Source organism: Diaphorina citri, unplaced genomic scaffold (assembly GCF_000475195.1).
Source record: "Diaphorina citri unplaced genomic scaffold, Diaci psyllid genome assembly version 1.1 scaffold3632, whole genome shotgun sequence".
In the NCBI taxonomy this organism is placed as follows: Eukaryota; Metazoa; Arthropoda; class Insecta; order Hemiptera; family Psyllidae; genus Diaphorina; species Diaphorina citri.
Window position 1 is genome coordinate 1 of NW_007381032.1, and position 13100 is coordinate 13100.

Consider the following 13100-nt stretch of genomic DNA (forward strand, 5'->3'; position numbering starts at 1 on the left):
AAAGTGAAGCAAAAGTTGAAATTACTTCCAAGATAGATAAAATACTCCTCGGAGCTATCACTATAAGGAAAAACGAAGGACGGTGGGAATCCTGCTTAGAAACATTAGGAATATGGACAAATGGATGTTGAAATTGAAATGAGACTGGGAAACAGTGGCAGTGAACTGTTCAGTTCAGACCGATGTGAGTGATAATTGCCAGCAGAGCTACTGAACTTTACAAGTTTTTACAATAATTGGAATTTATAATTTTACAAGCGTTTTTGCAGTGTTTATGGTTATCTGCGATTCTATGCGATGTGGATCTTGTTCATTTAGGGATCGCGTTCAATTACGCCAATGGTGTTTCAAACGCGGATTTTGTTGTACTGTTTCGTTGTTAATGTTTCTAGATGTTGGGATTCCTGATTGAAATTCAGATTCCCACGTTCCAGAGACATAAATGCGTGTAGATTGTGAGGAACCGTTTTTTCCTACAGCTTGGAATTTATAATTTTACAAGCGTTTTTGCAGTGTTTATGATTATCTGCGATCTGCGATTCTATGCGATGTGGATCTAGTTCATTTACCAAGGGATCGCGTTCAATTACGCCAATGGTGTTTCGAACGCGGATTTTGTTGTACTGTTTCGTTGTTAATGTTTCTAGGTGTTGGGATTCCTGATTGAAATTCAGATTCCCACGTTCCAGAGACATAAATGCGTGTAGATTGTGAGGAACCGTTTTTTCCTTCAGCTTGAAGCCTTCTTAGTCTTGTTACTGGTAAATTAATTCTGACAACTGATCGGTCGATACAAGCCTTGGTGTAACTTTAAGTTGAAGAAAGGAAAAGGCATTGACGGGGTAAAGCCCATTCTTTGTGTTTATGCGGATTGCTTCTTTTTCCTGTTCTAGTTTCTTACTAACTTAAATGGCGTAGTGGCTGTTGATGCGATGGACTTTGGTGTTTGGTGGTCCGAGATCAAATCCAAGTCAAATTTATCGAAGTGTCTTAAGAAGGGAAAAATATTTGTCACAGGCATTTAAGTATGTCTGTATGAGACAGACTGAGACAGGTAAATTTCCTTTTCTCATTAAAATGTTTGTTTGCTAAATTCACTCCAGTTCTGTTCTCTTCCTCCTTTCCTCATTCCTGTTTTTACTTTCTCTTATTTTGTTCCCCTTATCTTCTCTTCTTCCATTTTCTTTTCAGTCTTCTTCTCCTGTGCCAATTCTCTTGGTCTAATTCTCTCCGTATTCATTCCAGTTCTCTTCTTCTTGTTTCGCAGAACAAGGTCGGGGCTAGCAAGGTATCTAACTGTTTCCTCTAGTCATGGGAGATTCACATGGTACCCACCAGTAGAGGTTAAAGTTCTTTCGGTTCCGGCCATTATAGTTTTAGGTTGACGGGGTAAAGCCCATTCTTTGTGTTTATGCGGATTGTTTCTTTTTCCTGTTCTAGTTTCTTACTAACTTAAATGGCGTAGTGGCTGTTGATGCGATTGACTTGGTGTTTGGTGGTCCGAGATCAAATCCAAGTCAAGTTTATCGAAGTGTCTTAAGAAGGGAAAAATATTTGTCACAGGCATTTAAGTATGTCTATGTATGAGACAGTTAAATTTCCTTTTCTCATTCAAATGTTTGTTTGCTAAATTCACTCCAGTTCTGTTCTCTTCCTCCTTTCCTCATTCCTGTTTTCTTATTTTGCTCCCCTTATCTTCTCTTCTTCCATTTTCTTTTCAGTCTTCTTCTCCTGTGCCAATTCTCTTGGTCTAATTCTCTCCGTATTCATTCCACTTATTTTGTTCCCCTTATCTTCTCTTCTTCCATTTTCTTTTCAGTCTTCTTCTCCTGTGCCAATTCTCTTGGTCTAATTCTCTCCGTATTCATTCCAATTCTCTTCGTCTTGTTTCGCAGAACAAGGTCGGGGCCAGGTATTCTCCTAACTGTTTCCTCTAGTCATGGGAGATTCACATGGTACCCACCAGTAGAGGTTAAAGTTCTTTCGGTTCCGGCCATTATAGTTTTAGTTATGATCAATCACGCATTATTAGCAGAGTAGTCATCTTTGCTATAATCGCTGTCCCTATTATCATCGTTCAGACGGTCATGTCCATCATGATCTTCTCTTCCAACTTCTTTTTCGTCTCTATCATCTTCTTCTTTTTTTTAAAATTTTTTTCTTTTTCGTTTCTATCATCTTCTCATTGTTGTTTTATTTTTGTCTCTATCATATTCATATTCTAACTTCTTTTTAGTCTATCATCTTTTCATTGTTGTTTGATTTTTATTCCTAGACTCTTATTCGGCAGTATGAACCTAGCCCTAGTACTAGTACGTTGAACTGTATGTATGTACACATTTTGAAACGGGTGCCGACATTTCGGGGCAAAATTTGAGATTGCAGAATCTGACATCCAAAAATTTAAACAAGTGGTAGTTTAGTTTCCCGGAAAATGGAATAAAACCACCAGACGACAATTTCACACATTAGGTACATGTTGAGGTTAAGGAAAAGTGTGAAAGTTACGGGAAAAGAAGTTATACCATCCATGATTTCTTTAGGATCAGGAAGTGATGAACGAATTTTTGAAACGGGTACCGACATTTCGGGGCAAAATTTAAGATTGCAGAATCTGACATCCAAAAATTTGAACAAGTGGTAGTTTCCCGGAAAATGAAATAAACCCACCAGACGACAATTTCACACATTAGGTACGTGTTGAGGTTAAGGAAAAGTGTGAAAGTTACGGGAAAAGAAGTTATACCATCCATGATTTCTTTAGGATCAGGAAGTGATGAACGAATTTAAAGGTAGAAACAGACTACTATCACGTCACGTGAGCTCATGTGACGTGAGAGACTTACCCGAAAGCACGAGACATGGTAAGCAGAATACGACTATCCAACATATAGACGCCGCCTTCATGGCGTCTAGGCCGTACATGGAATTCTCTGAAACAGAAACAAAATACATGAGGGTTAAGAAAAAATCAAAATACATAATGGTGAAGGAAAGGCAAAAGCAAAACTGCTTAAGAAAATAAAAATAAAAGTAGGTAATGAGCTAAGAAGCATGAGAAAGATATCGCGGATATAACAAAACCCTTTCAATTTTCAAATGTACCAAATGTGGAACTTAAAATAATAAATAATCAAAACTACACAGAAAGAACATTGATCCCAAAATAGAACACATTACGGAATCAATCATTCAAGATCTGATCCAAATCGGAAAAACTGCCACATAAATACCTGCCTTAACGTAAATACCTGTTAACGTAACAGAAGTTAGCGTACGTAACATAAATAAGCCACCCTGTCTCAGAACTCGGAAGGATAAAGAGAACATTGACCCCAGCAGTGGAAACAATATGGAATCAATAATTCAACACCAGATTGGAAAAACTGCTCCATAAACTTGAACTTGAGTGACATAACACAAGTTACCGTGGCGTGGAACAAGTAAAGTTCCTTGAGAAACGCTACTAACGCAACTAACGCTACCCCGAGAGCAATGATCTTGCGTATTACGGAATCAAGAATTTCAAGATCAATCCTCTAATCAGATCAAGAACAGAATACCGGTTGATTTAAGGAGACTGAAGTGTAACCTTGAGGTTGAACACCTTGTATCAAACCCTTGCTTCAAGTCTTGGAATAGACACAATCAGGTCAGTTACAGTTTTAATGAGGGGTACAGTTAAGTGCGTTAGGTCTGTCGAAATTTTTGATGGTTTTTTTATGAATGGGAGTTTGGTTAAGCTGCTTACTCTACGTATGTACGTACATAGGTAATGAGGAAGTTCCTGTTTTGTACCTTTCTTACTTATTTTTCTTTCTTTTATCTCTTATCCATTTTCTTTCTTCTTCTTCTTCTTCTTCTTCTTCTTCTTCTTCTTCTTCTTCTTCTTCTTCTTCTTCTTCTTCTTCTTTTTCTTCTTCTTCTTCTTCTTCTTCTTCTTCTTCCTCCTCCTCCTTCGTCTTCTTCCTATTTTGTCATTATTTTCATTTACCACCTTTCTGAAGAGTAATGGGATACTCGGGAATGTCAGGATAGTAAGATTAAAAATTCTCATCAGGTTCATTGTCTATTTGTTTGTAGGGGTGATTGATTGTATTCCGTTAAAGGTGACGATAGTTTTACTTCCTTATCAACATTATGAACTGTTCTTATCACACGCTATGAGAGACTTTCACTCGCGATAAAATGGTGCTATAGCTAGATATAGTAGTCATTAAACTTATATGGAACTACCATCTTACCTACCTATAAATAAAATTTAAATATCACAAAAAATCAACTTTTCCACAAAATTTAAGGAAAGCCATAAGTAAAAAATAGTTTCCGAAAATGCAAAAAATTCTTGCATCGTCCGGGAATCGAACCCGGGTCGCCCGCGTGGCAGGCGAGCATTCTACCACTGAACCAACGATGCTTATGAGAGAGAGGAAAAAAACAGCTATATAAATAACAAGCGTAGATTATTAACATGTGAAAGGAATAAGTCGGGCTTGTTGCGTTATCGTTTGTTATTGAAGGGGCAGTATAGAGTATTTGTTTTCTTTGAAGGCGTTCCCATTACCACGTGGTTTTATCTTTCTCCGTAGATATTTGTTCGTGTATTTTGATAATTGAAAATTACAACTTACAACTATGTATGTAGGTGTAGGTACCAATATTGTACAATGCTTATGAATGAAAGTTGGTAAATTGTATCAGTTTAGTTCGAATCAAACGATTCCAAAATGCAATTTCCAAGATGTTTCTTTCCCTTTTCAAAGATTTTTCTTCAATACATTACTTGGACGCACTCCAATTGCTCCCATTTGCTCCCACTTTTTTTAGGGACCCTTTAATCCATTACACTACATTGCATTGTATTACTTTCTATTGACAGTTTTCAAAAAATCAATTCTCTCGAAAGACAAACCTATCTACAGACGCGAAATCCGCATTTGTTTCCAGCAAACCAATAGCATTCAAGGCAAGGACATTATACTAAAGCTTGATTTTAATCTTATCTTGTTATTTGAAGGTGTCAACATTCGAGAGTCATTTGTTAGAGATTCAATTGGATTGAGATTCACCTCGAACTCAAATTGAAAGATTCAAATTGGATTGTGGGATGGTGCATCGCCAGACAAATGTGTGGTCTTCGGTGAAGATTTATGTAGATCATAAAGACAACGACCAATATGGTTAATTCTTAGAAAAACTCGAAGGAAATCTCAAGTTTGCGGGGTGTGATGAGTCGATTGTCAAAGGATTTTGACAAGATCAGACTGGGTTTGGTAACGGTTCTCATATCTGTATTTTGGATCAGATGATTTTTTTACAACGATTTTCATGCGGGTACATAAATATTATTTTGAGAGTTTCTTCAGAGTTTAAACCGTTCTGGGCTAAGAAGTCAAAATATTACCAAACCTTATAAACTGCCCATCAACAAGAGTTTATTCGAACATAAAAGTTATACTTCCTTCCCAACGCCTTCCCAATGCGATCAGCTAAGTTACTTTCTCTAAAACGAAGTCGATATTTTTGACAAAAGTAAAGCAACTGTGGACTCCGAGAGTATTTGAATGGGTGACTACAGCTCAGGAATAAGATTTTGACAAGATCAAACTGGGTTTGGTAACGGTTCTCATATCTGTATTTTGGATCAGATGATTTTTTTACAACGATTTTCATGCGGGTACATAAATATTTGAGAGTTTCTTCAGAATTTAAACCGTTCTGGGCTAAGAAGTCAAAATATTACCAAACCTTATAAACTGCCCATCAACAAGAGTTTATTCGAACATAAAAGTTATTCAACAGAGCTTTGGGGTTTTAGAGGGACATACATTTTTTTACGATACGTACAACTATCTACTTATTACTGTTGTTTTATGGGTTTTAAATTGGGTTAGGTTGTTTTCCAATAAACTGGGGAATCAACCTGGGATGCATAGAAGCGACAACAGTAAATTCTTTTGAGATTTTACAAATAGGAATTTAATAGTAAGTAATCAGATAATTTTTTTTTACATCGATTTTCATGCGGGTACATAAATATTTGAGAGTTTCTTCAGAGTTTAAACCGTTCTGGGCTAAGAAGTCAAAATATTACCAAACCTTATAAACTACCCATCAACAAGAGTTTATTCGAACATAAAAGTTATTCAACAGAGCTTTGGGGTTTTAGAGGGACATACATTTTTTACGATACCTACTTACAACTATCTACTTATTACCTACTGTTGTTTTATGGGTTTTAAATTGGGTTAGGTTGTTTTCCAATAAACTGTGGGGAATCAACCTGGGATGCATAGAAGCGACAACAGTAAATTCTTTTGAGATTTTACAAATAGGAATTTAATAGTAAGTATCTACCCATCTACATAGACATAGATTTCAAGTCATTAGAAAACACCTCAAAATAGATATTTAATACATATACCTACTTATAGGTGAGGTGAACTTTCAGATTGGTTGTTCCAAAACAACAACAATAAGACAACAAAAACAAACGCATACTTCAACCGGTACATACCCATCTACATAGACATAGATTTCAAGTCATTAAGAAAACACCTCAAAATAGATATTTAATACATACCTACTTATAGGTGAGGTGAACTTTCAGATTGGTTGTTCCAAAACAACAACAATAAGACAACAAAAACAAACGCATACTTCAACCACAAGATAAAACAAACTAGTGTAATAGTAGCCACAGCCAAATCATAATCAATTTCAAAACCAAATGTATATACCATCCAGCTGAAGTTTCTATAGTTGATGCCAAACGTAGAACGTACCCACAAGTTCCTATCATATATCGACAAGGTAGACAGATACTAACTGAAATTTAAAACAAAATATCGACAAAATACCAGAAGTTCTTACAAAGTACCACAGTACTTCTCTCGATCAAGTTCATCTTCATGAAAACATCATAATTACACTCTGCTACAACATTCCAATGCCAAATTTTAGTACGGAACCTCATGGCCCATGGCATTCTCTCAGAACGTGCCTAAAGCTTCGTTTAGAGGAAGCTCCCTTGAAAATCATTAGCTATATTAGGTACCATGCTAGAATTCATAGGAAGTTCAAAGTTTCCTCAAAACCTCCAATCAGATGACCTTTATTGAATTTTCTGACGCAGTACGGAACCTCATGGCATTCTCTCAGAACGTGCCTAAAGCTTCGTTTAGAGGAAGCTCCCTTGAAAATCATTACCTATATTAGGTACCATGCTAGAATTCATAGGAAGTTCAAAGTTTCCTCAAAACCTCCAATCAGATGACCTTTATTGAATTTTCTGACGGTAGAATGACTGGTGTTCAATTATTTTAGTTCCAAGACGGTGATTGACTTCTGGGAAGTTTCACCAATGAATTACCTAATCGAAGATTTTTTTTTTAGGTTATTATGTGAAAAAAAAAATAAAAAACATTTACCTATTTTATTCTAAACCGCCCAAAAAGGAGTCGCTAAATGATTCAATGTTTTGAGCAGTTAAAGTGTTTGCAAACATAAAAATCCACACCCCGAAATTGGTAAAATCTCAAATCAAGTCCATTGCTGCAATCTGATATTAATGATATTGTAGATGTTAACCACCGCGCCGTCTGAATATGTACTGTCCGATAATACATTCTTACAAACATTGTTTGTTTCGTCAAAATTGAGAATAGCTTTTTGAAAACTTTCTTCGGTGGAATTCCTACATAATGTGCAGTCCGCAATCCATGCACTTTGAACATCATGTCTTGTGGTGGAGATGTTACATTTGCGTGATCAGAGAAGTTGAGTAAACCCATCCCATCATCTTGTTATTCTTCTTTATTATTATTCTTAATACTCTTATTTTTCTCATTTCTTCTGCATAGGTATTACAAGATGGTACTTTTTATCATTATTCTTACAATTTCTTCTATTACTATTATCTATTTATGTACTTATAATTTTTGTTATAATTATATTATGGTTATCTTTACTATTATTGTTATGAAGAGCAATTAGAGGTGAATGAACTGGAGTACACACAGCCTTGCTGGTAATTGGCCAAGGTCTTCTTTCTTCTCTTTCTCGATCTTCATTATTTAATTCTTTGTTTTAATTTCATATTACATTTTTTCCAGTTCATTTGGCAGTTTTGTATTTCCTTTAAGTTTTATACAGAAAATTCGGATTTCAAAATGGCTTTACAAAATCATACCTAGAGATCCAAAATTATTTCGATTTGACTTTTGACATTATAGGTACCTATTTTATTTCAGTAAAACCAAGGTATCTTTTGTCGAAGTTTAGGCTTCTAAGAATAATTGGAATCGAATTTGTCTTAAAATGGATTTCTATAAAACCCTAAAATTTGACATTGATGGAATCTCTTTTGCCATTGAATGAGAAAGCAGTGTTCTCCGCTTACAACAATTAATATTCCCTTCATACATAATAAAATTCTCGTCATAAACTTGCCACCAGGTTTTGGATTTACCCCAAATCTGGACTTGGGAGAGGTTCGATAGAGAGAACTGAAACAAGGAAGGCCTTTTTGTCCCGAAATTGAAGAGAGAAGGAAGACAAGGACAAAAGCGACCTTACCGAGAAAGAACCTTATCTTTTCGGAATAAAATTTTGCCCCGGGCGGAAACGAAACCCTTGACTTAGTTAGCGCCTACAGAGCAAACGAGCCATCTTCCAAGCTAACTAGGCTGTCAGAAATCCAACCAATTACAATCACAAACTTAGAAGGATTAGAATTTCTCAACCAAAAGGGCAATGATTCTTGTTTTTGTCCTTTTCATCTGAGTCATTGATCTTTCCCCTGTATTGAATCTTGAACCGTCTCAGAAAACTTCCATATTTCCAGAAAAGCTCACGAACCACGGACGTTGATCTTTCACCTCGGTGCTGAAAACGTTCTCAGACCGAAATAATTGGTGGTCACACCGCGCGCCGGATCAAAAACCTCTCAACGAAAAGTCTGCGTTCTGCCATGAAAATTATACCAAAGTTATGAACAGCACACTAAACTCACCAAAGTTGTACAAATTATACCAAAGCCGGTAAACACAATCACCGAAAAAAGATTGAAGGAAATCGCGAATGGTCAAAATTGAACAGGTACCGTCTCAATAATACACACACAGAAATTGTATTTAAGTACTTTTGGTAACTACTTAAAAAAAAAAAAAAAAAAATTTATTTCGATTTGACATTATAGGTACCTATTTTATTTCAGTAAAACCAAGGTATCTTTTGTCGAAGTTTAGGCTTCTAAGAAAAATTGGAATCGAATTTGACATTGATGGAATCTCTTTTGCCATTGAATGAGAAAGCAGTGTTCTCCGCTAAAAGCAATTAATATTCCCTTCATACATAATAAAATTCTCGTCATAAACTTGCCACCAGGTTTTGGATTTACCCCAAATCTGGACTTGGATATCATTTGGTAACCATCGCATTACTTCACAGCTACCATTAACACGAAGTTTCTTATTGATACTAAAATGGACATCAGAATGTTCATCAATCATCATAACAATTATATCGATATTATAACAATTCATCCTATTTGGAATATGTTTATGATAATGATTGCACGGTTTAGTAGAAGAAGGGCTTGGCCATGCTCACAAGTCCTTCTTGAGTAAAATAGCTTTTCTAATGTGGAATCTTGTTGGGAAAGAATCATGTTGATCATGCTCACAAATCCTTCTTGAGTAAAATAGCTTTTCTAATGTGGAATCTTGTTGGGAAAGAATCATGTTGATATCTCAACAAATAAATATATTCATTAGAAATACAGGAGTTTTTAATGAGAATTAAAAACAAACCTGATATTCTGAAAATGTTTAGTCCAAACTTGATTCTCGTCTTTGGTTTCTTCTTGGAGAAGACCTTCCAATTGTATGGAATAAAATCAAAAGTGATTGGAACCTTACGAGCCAGGCCGTGCCAAGTCCATAGATAGATAGTTAAATAGTAATTAACACTTCCGATTTAGATTGAGTATCACCCATTACCTTAACGTTTCCAATGGGGAAGAAGGGCTTGGCCATGCTCACAAGTCCTTCTTGAGTAAAATAGCTTTTCTAATGTGGAATCTTGTTGGGAAAGAATCATGTTGATATCTCAACAAATAAATATATTCATTAGAAATACAGGAGTTTTTAATGAAAATTAAAAACAAACCTGATGTTCTGAAAATGTTTAGTCCAAACTTGATTCCAGTCTTTGGTTTCTTCTTGGAGAAGACCTTCCAATTGTATGGAATAAAATCAAAAGTGATTGGAACCTTACGACCCAGGCGGTGCCAAGTCCATAGATAGATAGTTAAATAGTAATTAACACTTCCGATTTAGATTGAGTATCACCCATTACCTTAACGTTTCCAATGGCTAAGGTTCCGATGATTTTTAATTACATTTGGACAGAAACCATTTCGATCAAGACACAAATTAATCGTTTCAATGTTTCAACCGTTTCATTTGTTGGGGAAGGTTGAGTTATTTTATTTCCAACATCGCAACGCTTTGATCATACAAATTCATACAGCATATCAATAAATTTATACACATACATCATAGATACCTCTACAGAATGGCATACAAATTTTTCATATACCTACTCATGAATTCATGATAATATCATGTATCCTGATGGGATAATGTTCGTTCTCGGAACGGCTGGCTTTCTCCTATCCTGTCTTCCTTCTTTCTTCGATTTCGGGACGATAAGACTTATCGATACTGCCTACATTGTCAATGTCAAAGTCATCAATGATGTTCAAGAAGTTTCTTTCAGTATTGGTTATTTTTCTGATTTACCTACATCAGTGATCACTTGTATTACCAAATTACCATCTAACATAAAATCACGTTTCCATGTCTTGCACTCCTGTTTCGGTGGTGTTCTGGTCACCTGACAATCAGAAGGGCGAGGGTTCAATCAAAGTCGAAGTTGAGTTCTAATATGTTGAGTTCCAATAACAATCAATCTTTGGTCTAGGACGCGTTCAAACTGTAATCGTCAAGTGAGATTTGTAATCAGGTGGTACAAGTGATTGTACAGCTGCTCTGATTTCATGAATTCCTTCAGCTTCAACTTCCTTCCCAACGCCTTCCCAATGCGATCAGCTAAGTTACTTTCTCTAAAACGAGCCTGAAAAATGATTTCGGTGACCTTGACCCAGTTTAGTTTCGGTCACAATGGCTAGGATTATAATGAACAATCTTTCCCTGTCATTTTGTCTTCTTTTGTAATTACACAATTGAATCCCGGAGGAAAAATGACAGGGTAGGACATCAAATTTAGGAGACTTGGGATCGAAGAACTCTATTATTAGTTCCCCAATTTAGGATTTAGGGTGTTAGAAAACCTGGAATCCAATATCAGTGTCGATATTTCTGATTTAGGTAATAGAGATCCGGAGCCCAGTCACTATATTGGGCTACCACCACACTAGTTTTTTCTAGTGAGGATTGAGGATTTTACTCTAGAAGACCCCACGGACGAAAATGGGGTTTTCAGCTTGTTTATCAACTTCTGGTCGTTGGCCAAGAGTCTTCGGGTCCTCAAGAGGAAGTCATCCTGGTATTTGTAAGTAATTATAAAGAGTTCGCATTGCTCAAACTTGTCTTCCGTGGCATCATCAATCTCTTTTTTTAATGGGTATCTTTTTAGGTATAATTTATCTATCGCGAACACTTGGTTATTTTCTTTTCCTCGAAGGGTTGACAGAGTAGTGCCTTTTGGTTTATGTTCATCATTGATATTGTGGTAACACAAGAGCAACAACAGCAAGTTCCTTTTGTTTCGGAACGTAGAATTTTCCTGTGTGCTTATTTCGCATTATCGTAGGTACCAAGGTACCATCGGTAGTAGGTAATAGTAAGTACATAATAATCAAATTTCGCATTCCCCTTGGGTTGTGGAATGTACTTTCTCAGCAATAATTTCACGAGGGAAGGATCAGAGAGTTTTAACGTCACTATATAAAGGAATTTTAATTGTGTTGAGCACAAATGCTTGTCACAAATGTCGTCCCCTGCTTCATACACTACGCTAAATTTTATGACAACCTCCATATCCACAGAGTCCACCGCGCTAACCACTGCACCACTGAGGTTGGTACGTCACTATATAACTAAGGTCTTTAGCGATAAGCTACTCGTCTCCTCACATGAACCTCACCCAGCCTGAATGAGACCGGAAAAAGCCAGCGCGAATCTCCAGATGGTCACCCATCCGGACACTGACCACGCGCGATGTTGCTTATCTTCGTCATCGACGGAAATGTAACTGTTAATTAAGAGCTTCGAATTATGAAGCTCTTTTCTTAGGTATATCCCTAAGAACAACTTCTAGATTTTCTAAATTTCTACTTTCATTGCGTGATTTGTAAGATTGCCTTTAACAGTTTCCTCTATATTTTGTCCCTAAGTATGTACCTACTTAATTCTGAATCATGCTTTACCGCTCTTCTTACCTCCTAATACTTCTAATCTCCTAATTGACTAAGCGCCTAATACTTCCGCCTCGACAGTAAATCATAACGAATGTCCATACACGGTCAATAGCAATTAGAATTATTCGAGAAGAAAGTTCCATCAGGTGTAAAAGCAACAACACATTCCTGGCACACAAACACTTCCCTGTGGGTCAAGTTCATATATCTTGTACCAAGGCAATAAGCATCGGAATGAGCATATGAGTGGCAGAACATAGTATTAAATAAACATTTATGTACATACCTAGGTAAGTACATATCTACTATTTAGTCGGTCAAAGTCAGAACATATAGTTAAATACAAATCTAGTCGGTCGAAAGCTTTTTGACAGTCCATATATGAATTTTTTGCGCGCCGTTGTCGGGGAATGATTCATGTTTTGTATGTCCGCTGGAACCGTATATGCTTTATGGGATTAGGTATCCGAACTAATAGTATCTAACTACCTATACTTATTAGTATGAGGATCCCGTTCACACCAATATGCGTAAGAAGACCCCAAATACCTAAACAGAACTAATTGTTCCGATGACTTATGAAATCGTGCGAATCGAGAAAACAACTGCTGGTTCAATTCCGGCCCGGGACGGACTTTATCCGAAACAGATAAGG

At 36.5% G+C, this 13100-nt stretch overlaps 1 non-coding gene across 1 annotated transcript; it reads right to left on the minus strand.

The window, feature by feature from the left end:
- Positions 1–4346: 4346 nt before the first annotated feature.
- On the minus strand, positions 4347–4417 carry Trnag-gcc. The gene has a single exon. It is a non-coding gene; the product is annotated as a tRNA-Gly (tRNA).
- Between the last annotated feature and the right edge of the window lie 8683 nt (positions 4418–13100).